At 42.6% G+C, this 18971-nt stretch overlaps 1 long non-coding RNA gene across 1 annotated transcript; it reads left to right on the forward strand.

The window, feature by feature from the left end:
• The first annotated feature begins 6873 nt into the window (after positions 1–6873).
• Positions 6874–16233, forward strand: LOC311529064. The gene is made up of 3 exons (XR_014713760.1): positions 6874–6975; positions 10793–10869; positions 15805–16233. It is a non-coding gene; the product is annotated as an uncharacterized lncRNA (long non-coding RNA).
• The last annotated feature ends 2738 nt before the right edge of the window (positions 16234–18971 follow it).

The following is an 18971-nucleotide window of genomic DNA, read 5'->3' on the forward strand; positions in this document are numbered from 1 at the left end:
TTTGTAGACCATCACCAATGTCTCAGATGATCTAGTTCCCCCTGGGAATAAAGTTCTCTTGTAGTGTTTGTCTGTTTCATTAGAGGGGCTTAAGGGCCTGTGCAGATATCCATTTATAGTAATTTTGGCAACTTTTATATAAGGGAAATTTATTTTCCATTATGCTTGGCTAGTTGTAACAGTGTAGTTTAAAAAACAAACAAACCAGTATACGTCCATGTACTTTTAAGAATAGATTACTTAACAGTTAGTGAAGGTATTCAGCAGCCAAGGCAAAAGCATTATTTTAAAGCCTGAACTTAGTAGCAAATAGACAGTTGTTTAGTAAATGACTTGGGCGGGGGGGGGGGGGGGGGGAGAGTATAATGCATTTGCCGCTGTGATACATTGTAAATTATTTAGGTATATGTTACTGTGCACTAGCTGCCTATCACATACTTAGAAATATGTTAGCTCTTTATAATTCATTGTTGGACAACTTTTAAAATCAGTTGCTTTTTAGAAGAACATAAACCACAGAAATTCTTTATTTATCAACCAAGACCTGGCTAAACAAAGACACAAACATGAATCAGGGTTTTGGGATTGGGTCACATTTAGAAATTGGAACCTTTCCAGCCTGATCTTGAATGAGTAATGCAATAATCATTGTAGTAAATGCTAGTTAGACAGGCTTTAGCCATTAAAAACAGAAAGATCACTAAGCATGAAAAACCATAATGCACAGTTTGCTCTTGTTTAAACATTTGCATGGAACAAACATTCCTGGCATCTGTCTGATGTCTTAGGTTTCACAGTGATATCTTAATTAATCATGCCAATACCTGTTTGGCAACAAAGTTAGATCTCCCCTTTCTTCCAATCATGGGCTTAACAATATACACCTAACATAGATTCTGATCCCTGAGTCTTAATGGCGTTTGTGTTCAAAATTCCTCACTCTCAGCCATTACAGGCTATTACGCCTGGGGGAATTCTGCGCACCCGCAGAGCACAGCATTAATCTGTCTCACATAATTTTATATTTTCCTGCATAAAAACCATTTTGCCTAAGAAGTGCTGCAGTTTCGCCATGTGCCCACCAGAGGCCGCTGTGGTGCCAGAACAGCCAGTTGCGCGTTCATGCCGACTGGTCTAGCGCCACAGCGCCCTCTGGTGGGCGAAAGGGGGATCTGCGGCACTTCCCAGGCAAAATGTATTTTGCTAGGGAAAATACAAAATTCTGTGCCCAGTGCTGCAGATTTCCCCCAGGAGGAGAGCTCATCACAGCACCCTGCCCGCGGAGCCAGGTTTCATAGATTCATAGAAGGTTAGGGTTGGAAGGGACCTCAGGAGGTCATCTAGTCCAACCCCCTGCTTGAAGCAGGACCAATCCCCAATTTTTGCTCCAGATCCCTAAACGGCCCCCTCAAGGATTGAACTCACAACCCTGGGTTTAGCAGGCCAATGCTCAAACCACTGAGCTATTTAGGACAGAGTGGGGTACACAGGGATGCTGGGACTGAGGTTCAGAATGGCTAGTGTGGGGCGGGGGGGACAGACTGGAGCACGGGCTCAGCAGCTAATGGGGTGACAGCGTTAAGCCTGGGGACGGGAGAGGGAGGCTGCAGATGCCCATGGGGAGGAGGGGTGTGGGGACAGGAGCAGATGTGCCTGACTGAATAGGAGAGGTCTGGGGCAGCCAGGGTCTGCATGGGAAAAGCTTTCCAACACCCTAACAATTCCCCCGCCCCAAAGAAAAACCTCCCACCCACACCCAACACCTTCCAGGTTCACTCTAGACTCCTTCCCTCTCCCTCAGCTCCTCTATTACCCCGACTCCCCCAAGCCTTTGCACTGCTTCTGACAGGTGCAGGAAATACAGTTCTGTACTGTAATTTAAATGAATTGCACAAAGTTCTGTATTAATATGCCTAGTAAGGAATCTATTTGTCAAAAAAAATTACCAGAATATTTCTTTTTGGTCTGTATTGTTACAGACATACTTGCTGACAGATATTTTGAAAGATACTACCAAAATAATTGTAACTGGCATGATTATATTGTATAATATCGACAACTAAAATATGCAGAATTTTCAAATATTGTGTACAGAATTTTTAATTTTTTGCCGCAGAATTCCCCCAGGAATAAGCTATGTAACCAAACAACTGAATCTGACATGAGCATGGCCTCAGGAGACCTGGTTTCTTTTCAAGGCTCTGCCACTGGCCCCACTGGGGGACCTTTGGGCATGTCACTGCATCATTCTGTGCCTCAGTTTGCCCATCTGTAAAATGGGAGCAATGATATGTCCCTCTGTTGGAAAGCCCTTTGAGATCTGATTGAAAGTACTGTATAAGACTACGGTATTATTATTAGAGCTGTATATTCTGTGTCTAGCTTTCTTCTCATGGGGCCCAGAAAGAGAAGTCCTGCAGCTTAGAGCTATCGGTGTTTTAGAAGTCAGAGTGAACTGGCTTTCTTTTGCATTGGAAAATATTGTGTGACATCCAGTCCTAATGACAGCCGTGCTAGACTGATCACGGTTTGACATCACACTGAAGTAAGCTACTTTAAAATCCCATGGGTGAAATCCTGGCCCTACTGAAGCTGATGGGAGTTCACCCTGTGAATGATATTCTGGCTTCATTGAAATCAGTGGCAAAACTCCATTTGACTGTAAATAGGATCAGGATTTCGTGCTGAAGCTTCCTTCATACTCTGAGATCACTTACAGCCTTTAACTCTTCTACATACAACCATGTGGTTACTGATAGTTCCCAGATAACAAAAGTAACATTGGGAAACACTGATTTTGTGATAGTTTAGAGAAAGTGCTTTTGGGTCACTGTCTCATGGTATAGGACTGTATCATGCCTTAGTTTTCTAAGTAGAACTCTTCATTGAACTGTGTAAGGAAACATGCCTTAAATGACTTTACATTTGATCTGAGACAAGAAATTCTATTCAACAGTCTACTTTCAGTTCTCTTACACAGAACCGTATAAAGCAGAGGTTCTCAAAGTGGGGTTGTGACCCCTCAGGGAGTTGTGAGGTTATTACATGGGGGGTTGTGAGCTGTCAGCCTCCTCCCAAACCCCACTTTGTCTCCAGCATTTATAATGGTGTTAAATATATAAAAAAGTGGTTTTAATTTATAAGGGGGGTCGCACTCAGAGGCTCGCTATGTGAAAGGGGTCACCAGTACAAAAGTTTGAGAACCACTGATATAAAGTATATGGCATCAGCTGAGGAAAAAAGTTATAAAATATACTATAGCTAAAGTCATTTTCCCTTAAACTCAGGTCTGCATTTTCAGAAATGTGTACATGCAAAATGTGCTCACAGTTGTGTGTCTAATGTGTAAGTGCAGTTGCCACAATTGTGAGAGCAATGCCGCACACAAATGATTAGGAAGCCATCACTTGCATGCAGAATTACTGAGATTGCTTATTGGCTGATCTATAGTAGTGGATTTTGTATTTAACGGGACCCCCCACTGCACTTCCCAGTTCATCGTCCCTGAAGGTTAGCACTGGAACATCAGATGAAAGACAACCGTGTTCTACAGGAAGCTGTGAAGGAGCACACTCAAGTGGCCTGGATTGCCGGTTCTTTGTGTAACAGTATTCTGGGATCAGAGCAATGCTTCCTCCCGCTTTGTTCCAGAGCGGGGTCTGGATTTTTAGAATTTCCTGTGCTCTCTTAAAAGAAATAGAGTGCAACTTAAATTAAAAAAAAAATATCCAACATTTTTCTTCTACGAATGACTGTCTTAAAGTTAGTATTGGCTGACACATTTCAAGATCCTGTTTACCTGGGCCAAATCATTGGCACAGTGTAAACAGAGAGAAGATTATTTCAATCATTCAAGTTACAACTAGTAATAAATTTGCCACAGTACTGTCCTCTCTCCTATAGGGATCTAACCTGATTATGGGAAACAGTGTGGGGAATATTATAGGCATCTGCCCTGGTTCTGGGATAGTCAGGTCACCATGTGTAAAAGGCATTAAGTTATTCTGCATAACATATTAGGCCCCTTCCAGCTGTTTAACTTAGCGGGCCTTTTTACTTGCAGCCTGGAACTCTTAGCTCTGTACGTTGAAACAGTGCACCTGGCCTTTATGGTTCTCTTTTCTAAGGCAACCTTTGACTGAAAGCTTTGGCGATTAGTCTGATATATCCAGTAAATAGCACTGCTTTTGTTACAAGGAGATTATTTAAGAAACAAATTCTTTGGGTCTCTGGGAATCTGCACTAGAGTCCCATCGAAGCCCATCGACAAACTCCCAATAACTTCAAAGAGACAAAGATTTGGTCATTGGGGGATAAAAAATACATCTGTAAATATGGGGTTAAATTCTGGCCCCACTGAAATCAATGGGAGTTCTGCCATTGACTTCAGTAGGGCCAGGATTTCACCTATGGCTTTTTATGATTATGTATATTTTGGTCAGAATACCAGCCCACCTGTTGCTTGAAGGACTGCTAGTTAAGAGTGAATCGTAGAGCCCAATGGCTGGAATTATAGTTATTGGAGCGGTGTGAATACTACAAAACAATATTCACCAATTCTAGGATTTTCTAAAAATCTTTGTACATCTTGGAAAACAGACAATGTAATATTGTCTGAAACAAGTAGCATTTAATACCATTAATATAATGACACTGGAAACACAAACAAACTATTTCCCCATGTTTATTTCCCCCCCACACCCCCCACTGCTCTTCAGACATTCTTGTTAACTGCTGGCAATGGCCCACCTTGATTATCACTACAAAAAGTTTTCTCCCCCCCACCCCCCACTGGTAATAGCTCATCTTAAGTGATCACTCTCCTTACAGTGTGTATGATAACATCCATTTTTTCATGTTCTGTGTGTATATAAATCTCCCTACTGTATTTTCCACTGACTGCATCTGATGAAGTGAGCTGTCGCTGACGAAAGCTTATGCTCAAATAAATTGGTTAGTCTCTAAGGTGCCACAAGTCCTCCTTTTCTTTTTGCGAATACAGACTAACTTGGCTACTACTCTGAAACATATTATGAATCAGTTTCTATTTAGAAGAAGTTTATCAAAGAGGTAATTTTAGAAAGTGGATGCAAGTATCATACTGTTACACATCACATTTTGTTCCTATATTTAACTATAAAGTGAGTATTCATTTTAATTTCAGGAACATCTGTTCCTCTGAGGTTGTTTTTATCATCACATCTGTTTATTGTGTCTGTCTTGTACCTTTTCTAATCTTTCTCCTATAGGATATAAACAATTTTTTTTAAAAGAAAGAGAAATGGGAATACGATCAAGCATCACTGAAAAGATGAAATGTTTGCAGTGGCTATTTTTGGTTCATAATTATAGCCATTGATATGGGAGGGTTATTTTACCTTGACGTCCTTATTATTATTTTCCCCTCAGTAAAATAAAACCAGGAAACCTTCAGGAGCTTTGCAAAAGATAAAAACAGACAACAGACTCATCAAACCTTTATCCCCTCCTCCTTCCTCTTTTGTTCTTGAAACTGATGTGCAGTATGGTTGGGAACCATCTGATGGGACGCTGGGGAACTATCAGCTACAAAATGTTAGTGCTCAATTCTGTATTCCCTTTGCAGACTTGGAAGGCCAGGTGGGCAGTGGGACCTGCATGGTTCCCCTGTGCAAGAAGGTAAGATTTAGGGGGTCCGTGCCCCCTGCATTCCAGGCAGCACAGTCCAATGGGGGGCCCCTGTGTCCTCAATGCTGACAGTGAATTTGGGGGTTGGAATAGAAAATCCATGCTTCTGTGCCTGGGAGTTCACATAGATCCATGACTTTGCAGGCTCACATGGATCCATGATTTAGTACTTTTGAGTAGCAGGCCCATGGAGAGACTCAGGTGCTCAGCACCTCTCAAGCTGGGCCCGTAGATGGGGGATGTTATGAATTACTAGTACATTTTCTTAACTAAGAAGACAAGGATAAAGGAGGAACGTTCAGGGAGGCACAGTGGGACTCGGGCCAGCCGCCACAGGGGATGGGGAGGGAGCACCACCCAGCCCTGCTCCGTTCCGGCCCTGCTCCCAGCCCTGGCTCAGTGGGGGGTAAAACGGGAACACAGGCAGGGGTGAGGGGGGTGCAACCCTGAAAAATTTGGGGACCACTGATTTAATGCTTTTTGAAGGTGCTGGAGAATGACCTCTTGGGATCAAGAGTTCAAAATCCATTCAGTCATTCAAGCTTGGCAGCTAGAGTAGCAGTATGATTGACTTCTCTGGGATCTACTCACTTGCTGATAATTAACTTTCAGTGCTCAAGGTGGGGTGAAAGTAGGAGTGATGGGATTAAATTTAGCAGATGGAAATCTAGGATGAATTCAGGAAAAAAACATAATCCTAACTAGGACACCTGTTAGTCAAAGGGAATGGGAAAAAATAATGGATTTTTTTCAGTTTGGCCACCGTACCAGAAAAATCAACTATTCAGCCAGCTCTAGGGGGAATCTCCATTGCCTGAGTTATTTAAATCTAGATTGGGTAGGTCTTGGGGATACACTGTTGTGGAAAATGCTGCACTGTGGGGAAGTGGTCTCGAGGCGTGAATAGGTTTGATCCTTGTGATTCTGCAAAACAGCTGAGGCTGAAGACGGTTATTGGTTGATAATCCCGACCTGAGCTCTCTAGCTAGGAAAACATATGGGTTCCATTTGCTTGCAGAGGGCCTCAGATAAATGGAAACTAGCAGCTATGCATGAATGCTTACTGATGCTCTAATACTTATGTGGTGTTTTACTCACAAACTCCCTAGGCCCAATCCGGTGTGTTGCTCAGCTCCTGGTCTGTGTGATGGTCTCGTTTACTTTTCCCCCAGGTGTGTGAGGGGATACAGAACTGCCGGGCCTCACTCTACTCATTTGCGGCCGTACGGTATCACTGGCAATGAGGCCAACTGATCCCGGCGCACATGGGAGTCGTCATCCAGTGAATGGTGCCAGCCGATGCAGCAGGTCAGCCACTCGTGTGTCCTCTGGAGCCCCTTCCTCAGGTCTTTTACTCCCTGCTGGGCTTTATGTACTGTTGCAGTAGCCTCTGAGGTCTCTTTGCACCCCATGGAGGTGCTTGGCTGGTGGCTCTGCACAGCCACACATCCGCTGGCCTTGCCTTGCTCTCCCCACAAGCCACCATCCCAGACCAACACCCATGAAGCTCAGGGTCACAGCATGCAGCTGGTGTGGATCCCACCTTTTGTGCTCCTCCTTCCCACTCTGCAGGTGAACTGACCTGATTTCCCTGCTTTTCATGCTGTTCTCACGCCCCAGAGCTGGAAGTATGTGGGGGAAAGACTCTGAGGACCAGGACTTGGGTGCATTTGTGTCTAGTACAGGCGGAGCTGGTAGCATTGTCTGTTATTAAGGTTGCCTGCCGCATCCCATTAGAAGATCCTGTTTTTAGCTGCTTATCACTTTTTGCCAAAATGGAACCATTTGGGCTGAAATTATCCATGCTGGGTATCTGCCTCAGGCTGACATTATTTGTTTATTTATCTATTTATTTTTAAGGGTCAGCCAGAAAGGTTCATCTGTTTCTGAGAACGAGGTCAGGGAAAAATAGATTGCTTTGCCTATTTTATAGAAATTCTGGTGACTTTTTCTTTGAAAAGCCGTTGTGCCCCTGTGCTTTGAAGAATGGACTTGACATCTGCTTTGGAGAAGGCCTGGTCTTTGTCTCAGGGATGTGCCTTTAGCCACCTCTGTGAAAATCTACCAGGTTATAAGCCTTTGAAAACTCAGTGAAGCCTTGCTAGAGCTTCATAGCTAGATTCCCTGAAGTGTCCATCCATTCTGAGCTTGCTCCAGCCTGGGACTGAGCAGGACTTTCCCTGCAATTGCTGCTGTGGGCTGATCCAGGCCGAAGTTGGGCACCAGAACTAAAAGCAGGGAGCCTGTCGCCCATGTGCTCTCAGTGACCCCTCTGCGGGGCCCAAGCAATATGGAGGAGGAAGCTGCCTGATTTTTGAACGCAAAGGAGACAAGAGCGAGACCTGGAGTGGGGGTTAGGGGAGTAGATTTGGACGAAGAGCTGTGGGGGGAGACTGTGGTTGGAAGCTGGTGGGGGGTGGGGTGAAGAGGGATACAGGGACTGGGAGTTGGGTGATGGAGAAGGAAATGGGACTGTCACCCATTGGGGAGGAGACTGGAACTGGATGAAGAGCTGGGGGAGACGGGTTGGCTGGGCAAGGAGCTGAGGGGTGAGGAAGAGAAGTGAGAAGAGAAGCATGAACTTCACCATTCCTCTGCTGTCAACAGATATCTGTGACTCCCACTGGCAAAGTGTCTCATCCCTCTACTCCACAAAGAGGATGACAAACGACTACTGCTATCAGTTACGCTGTTAACTCATGTGGCAGAGATCTGTGTAGTGAAGCTGACAGTTCCAACCTGCTGATGATCTATGAGGTGTTAATAGGATTCCACATAATGGAACTTCTATTTCTCCAGTTTGAGTTTCTTTGAACACATTGGAAACTGCATGCAAAAAACCTACATTAAAACAACGTTATTCAGGTTGCAAAATCAAGCACTCAGAAGTTAGGAAATGCTAGAATTAAGGTTGCTGTTACAGCTTCAGTTTGGCCCTTGGGTGTGTCTACGTTATGATACAGCCTTTAATTACATCAGGGGTTCTCAAACTGGGGGTCGGGACCCCTGAGGGGGTCGCGAGGTCATTACACGGGGGGTCATGAGCTGTCAACTTCCACCTCAAACCCCGCTTGCCTCCAGCATTTATAATGGTGTTAAATATATTAAAAAGTGTGTTTAATTTATTAGGGGGGTCGCACTCAGAGGCTGTTTATGTGAAAGGGGTCACCAGTAAAAAAGTTTGAGTCCCACTGAATTACATGATCACATTTTCCACAGGACCCCGCCTCATTCAGTGCCTAGGATGGAGCTACCGTGAGGCTCCATCAGGTCTGTGCAGTGAATGAGGCTATTGTCTGTAGGGACCCCTTCTTCATTTGTTACTGAAATTGGAATGTGTGCAATGAACAAGGCAAGGCACTTCAGGAAGAGGAAGGATAGCCACCTGGTCAAAGCTGCCCTAGAAAATTGGATTCTATCCCTGCCTGTGCCACAGAGTTCCTGAGGGATTCTATTGAAGTCACTGACACCAAACTTTTCAGAGGTGGTCATTAACTGAGTCAAGTATCACGGGGTAGCTGTGTTAGTCTGTATCCACAAAAACAACAAGGAGTCCAACGGCACCATACAGACTAACAGATTTATTGGAGCATAAGCTTTCGTGGGTAAAAACCTGAAGAAGTGAGGTTTTTACCCATGAAAGCTTATTAACTGAGTGTTTCTCATTTTCTGGGTGCCTGCCTTGAGGGATCCGATTTGAAGAAGTGTTGAGTACTCACAACTGCAACTGAAATCACTGGGAGCTGTGCATTGAACCAATTAAGTCCTCTATAATGCTAAGTACTCTGCAGTATCAGGTCCTTGGCATCTCTGATCGGGCACCCCAAATTAGTGCATACTTTTGAACTTAATTTCTCTGTGCCTCAGCTCATCATCTATACCCCCTCCTCTCACTGGGGTGTTGGGAAAGTAAATTAATGTATGTTTGAGAAGCACTCAGGTGAGCATCATAGGAAAGCCCACGAGGAATTAAGTAATTCTGTATTCAGAGTAGGGTTTGAATAGCGTGCAGTCAATAAAGCATGGGACCACATCTTGAACAATGAGGATAAAACAAAATACTGAAGAGCTGCTCATTAAGTGTACATTGTGCATAAATCAAGGTTCTTTTTCTTGTGGAAAAAATACTATGTGATCAAGTAATTAAGAATGTATCATGATACATACAGAGAAGGAAGCCAAACTGAGGTTTCACAGGCAACTTTAATTCTGGTATTTCCTAACTTCTGAATGCTAGACTTTGCAAACTTTAATGCTCTTTTAACATAATTTTTTGTGGATGATATATATATTACAGCTGGGCAAAATTTTTCAACCTGAACTTTCTGCAAAAAATACAGATGCAGTGACACTGATACGTTTCATGAATTCAAGTTAATAAAACCAAAATGTTTGGTTCAGGAAAAAAAGTACTGAAAAATCAAAATGTTTCATTTTGACAATTTTGAAATGAAACATTTTGATTTTTCTATTTGAGACAACTTTTCATTTTGAAATTCCTTTTAAATTTATTTTAAAAAATGTTTAAATTCACTTAAAAATCAAAACATTTCATTCAACCTGAAATATTTTTTTACTCTTCATTTAGTTGAAAATTTTGAAATTTTTTGTTTTCAGTTAGACCCCCAAAATCCATTATTCATCCATCTTTCTCTCTCTCTCTCTCTCTCTCAAACACCATCAGAGACAAGGTAAAGGATAATTTTCAGTGAAGTTGAGTGAATAATTCACAGACGATATTTTTCTGATGGTTTTTAATTTATTTTCCTTTTCTCAGAACATCCACAAGCAAATTAGTTTCCTCAGATTTATTCAGTAGTCAAAGTCATTCAACACCCTTTTTTTGCTCTGTGGCTCGATAGATAAACAATTTATTGTGACTATTAAATACTTGAGATCTGAGTTGTGTTGCTTAGTTGTGATGGTTAGAAGTCACATGATACTGTTTCTGGAGTGGATAACATACAACTTGGAAATGTGCCAGCCAAGGATCATTTGTCCCAGTAAAACTCTATCTTTCCAATGTGAGAGGAGAGTGAACATAAATTGACAGTCACAGAAAATGTTATTTTCAATTAGTATTTGGCAGTCGCTTATTTTGTCCCACATAAAATGTCCTTTCCAGGAGTGCTGTTCACTTGCGACCCAGTTCCTGGACATCCCGGGAAGATGGTTATCAGTGCAAGCTGTGGACTTGGGGAGGTTAGTGAGAATCTTTGATGTATTAAAAATCACTTTAGAGTAAGTGTGAGAAGAAAGGAGAAAGAGGAAATAAGATATTTCGATTGTAAATTGTACCTCTGCCCTTTGCACATGGGGTTGGTTTGGTAGGTCTGCTTCATAGCCATTCAGCACTTTGAATATTAGCACCTGCCTGTGTTGACCTCCTTTCTAATTCATGTTGGTTATTCCTTGAGAACTGATAAATATGTTTGTTATGTACAACCACAGTAGGGACACAGGACTGGAAGGGATCTCCTGGGTCATCGAGTCATCAGTGCTCTACTATGGCAGGCAACCCCGTCCTATAATCGTGTTCATAAACTTAACAAGCTCTATCTTAAAACTAGTTTTGGTTTTTCCCCCCACTACTCCAATTGCAAGGGTTGTGCCAGAACCTCACTTCTCTGATGGTTAGAAACCTTCTTCTAATTTCCAGTGTGGATTTATTCAGGGCCAGTTTATAGCCATTTGCTTTTGTTGTTAATGTTGTCTTTAAGTTTAAATAGCTATTCTCCCTGTGTGGTGTTTATCTCCCGATGTATCAATAGAGACTAATCGTATCCCCTCTCAGTCTCTCTTTTGGTAGGCTAATGCAGCTTGTTCATTCCAAATATGGGTTCTTTCTTCTAATCCACTTTGAGGGGAAGCTTTCTGAGCCAAATCCCCCCTCCCAGGGAAACATACTCCATAGCCTTGGTGAGTTTGAAGTCTTCAAGTTGCTGAGTTTTATTCCACTTGAGGAGAAGTTTTGGGTTGTATGGAGAGGATAGGGGATGTGTCCAGGAACTCATGAGGAACCTGAAGATCTGGAGTTCAGTCTGGTTTCTTCACTTTGTATCTGAAGATTTCCCAGCTTTGCCCCTCCCAGCAGCCCTACACTATCCCCCAGACCCAGATTGCTTCTGCAGGGTGCTGTTCAAGGGGCTGGTGTACGTTTCTGCTGGTGAAGTGGAAGAGGGTAATATGCAATGTAGGTTCCACTCCAATCCGTCAGCTTTTGGGACCTATAATCCTGCTCTCTTGTCATGCTGGGGAGATGAGAATGGAAACCTCTTTTGAGTTAAATTTTTAAAATAGTAATAAGGGGTCAGAAAACTGTAATTAAGTTCAAAACATAGGGTTTTGTTTGCCAGGTGCTGAAGCACACGAAGCAGTCTTTTGCTTGAGTTTAAGAGCAAAGAATTCACATCTCCAGGGTTGTTCCATAATCTACAAATTACTTTACAACGATCTGTGTGTCCAGAACACATGGCAGAACTGTGTTATGTTTAAAATAAATCACCTACCAAAACCTTCATTTAAACCATTCAAAGTTGTCCCTTTTCATTGCTCCTTTCTCAGTGGAAAATTAATCTTAGGAAGTGATACTGCTGCCCAATAAAACAGAAATTCCAAAAGCATGAAGGTTGTCATGCTGAACATTCAGGATTTTGACAGGAAGCAATAAAACGGAGGAAACTCACGGCTAGAAGTGAAATGTACCATACAGCCTGCACAAGTCTAGCACAGAGGGATACAGCCAGAGTCTGGACATTGAGGGTATGTCTACACTGCAGCTGAGATTGAGCCTTCCAGCCCAGGTAGACAGACCCGTGCTAGCTCTGCTGGAGCTAGTGAGCTAAAAATAGCAATGTGGACATTGCGTCATGCGTGGCGGCTCAGGCTAGCCACCCACGTCCAAGCCCACCCAACCCCCGGGTCAGAACTTGAGTGGCTACCTTGAGCTGCTGTCCATGCCACAACTTCCACACTAATAGTTTTAGTGCAGTAGCTTTGAGCAGACCTGGCCTGTGTTGTCTACCCAGGCTAAGAGGCAGGCTCCCAGCTGCAGTGGAGACATACCCTGGGGGACCTGGAGAGATGCAGTCAATGGGCCAACTCCTGGAAGTATCAAATATTTGCAACTCCCACTGGAGCAGTACGTGGGCTGCCTAGATTTGCTAAATTTAAAGACACAGACACTTTTAAAGATGGACCAGGATGGGACTGGTATTCTAAGCATTTCCAGTCAATCACTCCCTAGCTAGTTACCTGATTTGGAAAATGGTTTCACTGTGTTATACATCTAGACCTTTATTTCCCTTTAACTTTTCTGCTGGTGTCAGCCATTACTTATTACCTGCATTTAGGTGATTGTCTTTTGTATATCTGCAGTAGATATAGTCTTACTAGGAATGCCCTACGTGTATTTCCATTGCAAGGTAGAAAGCTGTAGCAAACTCTTTTGCTGCATTTTGGTTTTAGCCTCGACAGTTCCTAAAGCCAAATAACCGACTTAGTGAATCCCAGAGACCTCCACAGGGAGGAATAAGTTATCACAAACTGTACTGCATGACTGAATTTTCTCCAGAAAAAAAGAGGAATTATTCAGGAAATAGATTATTCTCAATAAAGCTGTCTAAAAGCTGAGTTCTCTGTCCAACAATGAAATTAATCAAAAACAGTCCAAATGAGTAAAAAATACCAATTTATCAGAATCCAGATGTCTCTGGAGTCCCTCACATTTCCCATTAAAAATTCAGTTAATTCTTTCTTGATCTGAAGTTCTCCTCACAGAACCATATAGATCTATGTTTAAGCTAAAGCATTAAAACACAAATAGAATTCTAGAATTCAGAGCATGAATCACTCTCTCTGAAAGATCTGTTTTGGGGGCTTCATGAATTTACCCGTGCAGATGCCTTATCCTTTCACAGTTGGGATGTTGGTATTTGCATTGTCTTTAGCACTTATGCAAGAGACACGAGAGAAATATTGCAGTGCAATATTTCAGTGCAAGTGCAGTTCATTCTCATCTGGCTATAAAATTTAATATAGATCATAAAACCAAAGGGAGGAGGAAAAGCCAAACCTGTGGAGCATCTAAAGAGCACTGAAGCTTTCTCACTAGAATTAAATCCCTTTTGGAGCAATTTACCTAACAAGCTTTTTAATCCAGTTATAAATAACACCACAGTCTGAGACAAAGAACTGCAAAGGGGTCTGCTCAGTTTACAAGGCATTTGTGTTATAGACTTACAGAAAGCAGCAGTGAATGTGCTCTCTCTAATCCAAGGGGGAGGTGAAATTCTGAAAGTAGCTGGGCAAACTTATCTCAAATATTTATCTTGTTTTCCAGTAATAATAGAGCTTTGTGCTCCTACTCTCCTCACCTCAGCCTTGTTCTCCTAAAGTGCTCAGTAGCTCTGCAAATCAGGACACGTTTAATTCAGGTGCCTAAATATGGAGCTAGATGCCTAACCTCAACCACCCAAGTTAGAACATACAGTCGGTGTCTTTATAGAAGCACACAGGAGGCAGTTCAAAAATGAGTCCGTTTTGATGAATGTGGAGATGGAAATATATGGGGACTAGAACTGCCTACTGCAGGGTTTCTTGCACCTTCCTCTGAAGCAGCTGGACTGGTCTCCATCAGAGACAGGATACTGGGCTAGATAGACCACAGGGCTGATCCAGTCTGCCAATGTCTGTACTTCCATGGGCGTTACGAGTATAACTACCATAAACTCAGAGTACAGAGAGTTCTGCTCAGAATGAATTTTCAGATGTGTGTACCTTGCTAATCTTTATTGGATTGTGCTGGTTTGTGATTGCTGCAGTGATCAGTGAAAGTTATTAGTACATACCTCTGTAAATTGTCATCGGCAATCTCTTCATATGGAAGTTGGCAGTGATACCACAAGGTGGTGCTGTTCAGAGTTTTTCTTTTGTAAAGGAATGAAGCGATTGGGATGACAGAATGACTCATCAGCTCTACTCTTTTCTTTGTTGTTCTCCCTCCTTTTCCTTCTCCCTTCTTTGTTTGCCTTACTCTTCCCCTGGCCTGCTTGGCATTTCTCCCTTTCTACCCATGTAGGAACACCACCTCCCCGAATGACTTTAGCTACAAATAATCGAAGAATTCTTCTGTTGACATAGCTGCGTCTACACTGGGGGTTTTGTTGGCATAGCAATGTCGCCAGGGGGTGTTTTTTCACACCCCTGATCAACATAGCTATTCTGGTATAAATTTTAAATATAAACCAGGCCTACCATGGCAACACCCCAACTACTTATAATGTCTGTGGTTTGAATCAAACTTTTAGTAGAGCTTTGGTTAGACCCTGTTTCTGTGTGGAATATCTTCCACAGCTTCATTAGTCGGGCAACTGAGCACATATATTACTGGGCTTCACTCAGTGTTGCTTTTGGCTTTTCCTTTAAAAATAAAAAAAATATCAATCAGAAAACGCTTTAATGCAATGTTATGATTAAGACTTTAATTGCACCAAGTCTGGAAATTCGAGGTCATGATTTTCATAACAACAACTTAGCTAAGTTGTACATAAAGGAGCCTCAGTCCAAGCTTCTAATTTTGCACCTGCGATTTTGTGCCTGCAGTGAATTGTGGGTGCAAATAATAGCATTTAGATGTCTGGCTACCTGATCTGGAGGCATAATCAAGCAGTTAGATGTCTAAATGCTATCAGCTGTTCCTGAAATGCATTGCGGACAAAGGAAATGTGGGTACAAAATTAGATGCCATATTAAAAATATTTGGCTGATACTGTATTTTAAAGCATATACAGTCATAATAAATCCATGCAAAGAAGCTGAGTTAGGGGATGTTGTGGAAATTATAATTGTGTGTTTCCTAACTTTAACATTAGTAAAATCTCAGTCATAATGTTGCATGAATGTAGATCTTTCATTTGTATATTGGTTTCTACACTGGTTTTATAGGTAAGACTACAAGGAGTAGGCCCTTAAGAGAATACTTTTAGCCTTATTTCAGTAATCATGATAACAAAAGCTAAATGTTAAAAGCTAAATGTTTGTTTAGATAAGGAAATGCTCACTTTTAATTCCCACAGTAAAAGAATCGATAGCTTTTAATGACATGCTTCTTTCAGTTCTTCTTTTCGATATCTCTAGGGGCTGCTGGTTGTTCTGCATCCATTATGGCATCAAAACAAATGTTACTGCAAGGAAATCTGTCCCAAGCCTTGAAAAACAAAGTTAAAGAACAAAATATGAAGAAGCCTGAGGCTAAATTTGTCTAGGTGGGGTGATGTTTACCGTTGCTGAGATGCGGGAACCCAAAGTGACTTTGCATAGTCTTTATTAATGAATGTCTGTAATATTTTCAGTGTACCTCGCTGCAAAAAATTTAGGGACAACTGGTTTACTAATAACCCAGGCCTAAATGATGTATTGCATTACATGACAGGACAGCAGGTCACAATGTGGATATAAGAGACTCTAGAGACCTCTTGTGGACAACACAGATTTCTTTCTTCTTACACTATATGTCTGTGTATTAATGAAATGCTGCATCTCATTTATAAGATCCTGTCTGATTTTTTTTTTTACCTGTGTTCCATATGAATTTGTGGGTCTCTGCTTTCCCATGCTTTATTTTTCCCTTTCATGGCATATCGTTCATCTTCTGAATTGTCATTGGCTGTGATAATTATTTTAATTTCTGGGCAAGTTATGACTGTTTTATTTCCCTTTTAACAAAAGATGGCATTTAAAGCAGAACTCCTTGGGTGCAGCTTTTTGTTCTGTCTTTATATGGCCCCTTGCACAATGGGGTCATGGTCCATGACTAGGCCTCCAAGGCACTGGAACAATACACGTAATTAATAAGAATCTCTCTCTCTCTGGTGTTCCAGGCGCTGTAATTGCAAGGGAGCATGGGCTGCCCTGTATTATGAAATGTAAGGGTACAACCTCCTATTTTAAATCAGGTTGGTTTCCATATTCCTTCATTTATACTTTTTCTTGTTAGACAATAGCAGCTTTACTGCCTCTGAAGAAGTGGTGTTTCCCATTGTCACGGCATAGGTCCATCCCATCAGGCGGTGTCGGGTTGTGGGGGAATTAAAATAGAGCTAGGGTGGCCAATGTGGCCTAATTTCCCTAGTTGCCATAGCAGCCCTGGCTCCTAAGGCAGCGTGGCAAAATGATCAGGGTCAGTGCAGCAGCCCTTCAGTGATGGACAGCACGGACAGATGGCCCGAGTCAGTAGGACACCCATCTAGGTAGGGCGGTGTGGCCTAGCAGTCAGAGTCAATAGAGCGACCCTCTGTGGCAGGGCAGTGTGGCCCGGTGGCCGGAGTCAATAGAACCACCCTTTGAGGCAGGGCAGTGTGACTTAGTGGCCAGAGGGTGGTGGGCTGCCATCCAGGGGTGGGCAGTGGCTGGGGTAGGAGGATCCGGGCCCTCCCTACTCCACCAGGTCTCAGCCCAGGGTCTTATCTGTGGTGGGGTTATCCGCCTCTGACTCAGTGGGGAGTTGCTACAAGTACACTCAGTGCCTGTATGCCCGTGACCATGGACCAGCTGAGTGAATGGCGGGACTTTCCATTCTCCCCTCGGCCAAAAAAAAGACACTCCCTCTCTAAGACTCCATTTTAAACATCAATACAGTTACGTACTGCCCCTCTGATGTAGTTAGTTGACACCCTCTGACGTAGCCGGTTACCGCCCATCACCTTATACATCTCTATTCATCACACTGTCATCCTGACCTTATCTTTAGGGCGGGTCAGCGTGTTCCTGTTCTCTTTAGGGAATGCGCTGGTATCGAGGTGTTCTAGTACCACACTTCTGGAATGTGTTTCTGTGAGTGCTCTGTGCCTAGCACCTCTTAGGAAGGTGTGGTTTTGCAATATCAGCCCTGTTCTTGCCAGATTCTCTGAGCAGGGCCTGCCTCTAGCTCCCAGCCTGATTTTTCTTTATATCAGCAAAGTTTTGACCGCCACTTTAGCCAAGGCCTCAGGCCGCTGATACAAGGGCTTATATTTTAGGCCCTCTTCCTACCCGTCCTCCCACAGCTAGTAGTCTTGGGGATTCCGCACTCTCGCCGTGGTCTGCGGTGTCAGGCATCTGGGGGTTGGCTGGCCTACATCCTGGAGCACTGGCAGTCTCTTTGCAGGAGCCTGCAACACACTTCCGTTCCCTTTGCAGTCAGCCCAGACTGAGATGAGCTGCTCCCTTTTATATCCTGGTTCTAGCTGAAGCATGCTCAGCAGGGAGGGGGGGACATGACCTCCTTGGCCCACAGAGAGTGCTTAAGCCTTGCTGAATCAGTGCAGGGTAGGTACACTCTGTCACACGCATGTTACACTAACTCTGTTCCTCTTCACAACAGTGGAACAGAGCTACAAAGAAATGGTGTTTTTTTCCCTCCCATAGAAAATTTGATGAAAATACAAACAATGCTTTTTGTTTTGTTGACATTTTTCTATAATTTTTTTGGATTTACTTCAAAGAAACAAAAATCTGGAAATTATTATTTTTATTTATTTATTTACATATTAATTTGGAAACTGGGAATTGAAAAAAATCAGCCAACCCAGGCAAAACTTGTAGGGTTTACTGAAAATTTTCATTTGACCAGCTGAAAGTTTTCATTTGCTGAGAACCAAAATACTTTCAAAAAGGTTTAGTTACTGAGTATTTGTGGTGACTTTCGATGAAAAACCCTAAAAATATCATTGAAAAGGAACCTCTGAAATATTTTTCACAAAAAATTGCTTTTTTGTCAAAACACAAATTTCTAAGAATTTCCACCAACTCTACCATTCAATAAAAGCCATGGTCTCAAGAAGGTTAGCTTGAGTATGTGGAGTGAATGCTTCCTAGATATCTTTGAATAGTCTATGGCTAGATTCATGGCCACTCTGTTTTTGGTGCAAAATTATTGTTAACCTTGATTGTTAGCCTAGATCTGGGGAAACAGGAAGTGGACATATAACTAACTTCCTCACACTAACCCAGCCCTGTGCACTGCTTGGCCAGACTGGAGAATCTGGACCTATATCACTAAATATTGTTTGCATATCATCTTTGTAGATGTATGCTGACAGACAGATCTGCATATGCATATATACAGACACCATTTTTACCAAGGTAGGTGTAGCTGATATGTGAATTTCAAGATTTACTACACCGCATCTATATAGGTTCAACAAAAGAAAATAAATATATCTTTTAAAGTGCATTCTTTCCTTTGGGCAGGCAGGCTTGTCCATCTGATCCTACTTGCACTGGTTATTTCTGCAGGATAAGTTATACCTTTATATGGGAGGGAA

This window comes from Lepidochelys olivacea (genome assembly GCF_965140295.1).
Source record: "Lepidochelys olivacea isolate rLepOli2 genome assembly, chromosome: 12".
NCBI classification, from domain to species: domain Eukaryota; kingdom Metazoa; phylum Chordata; order Testudines; family Cheloniidae; genus Lepidochelys; species Lepidochelys olivacea.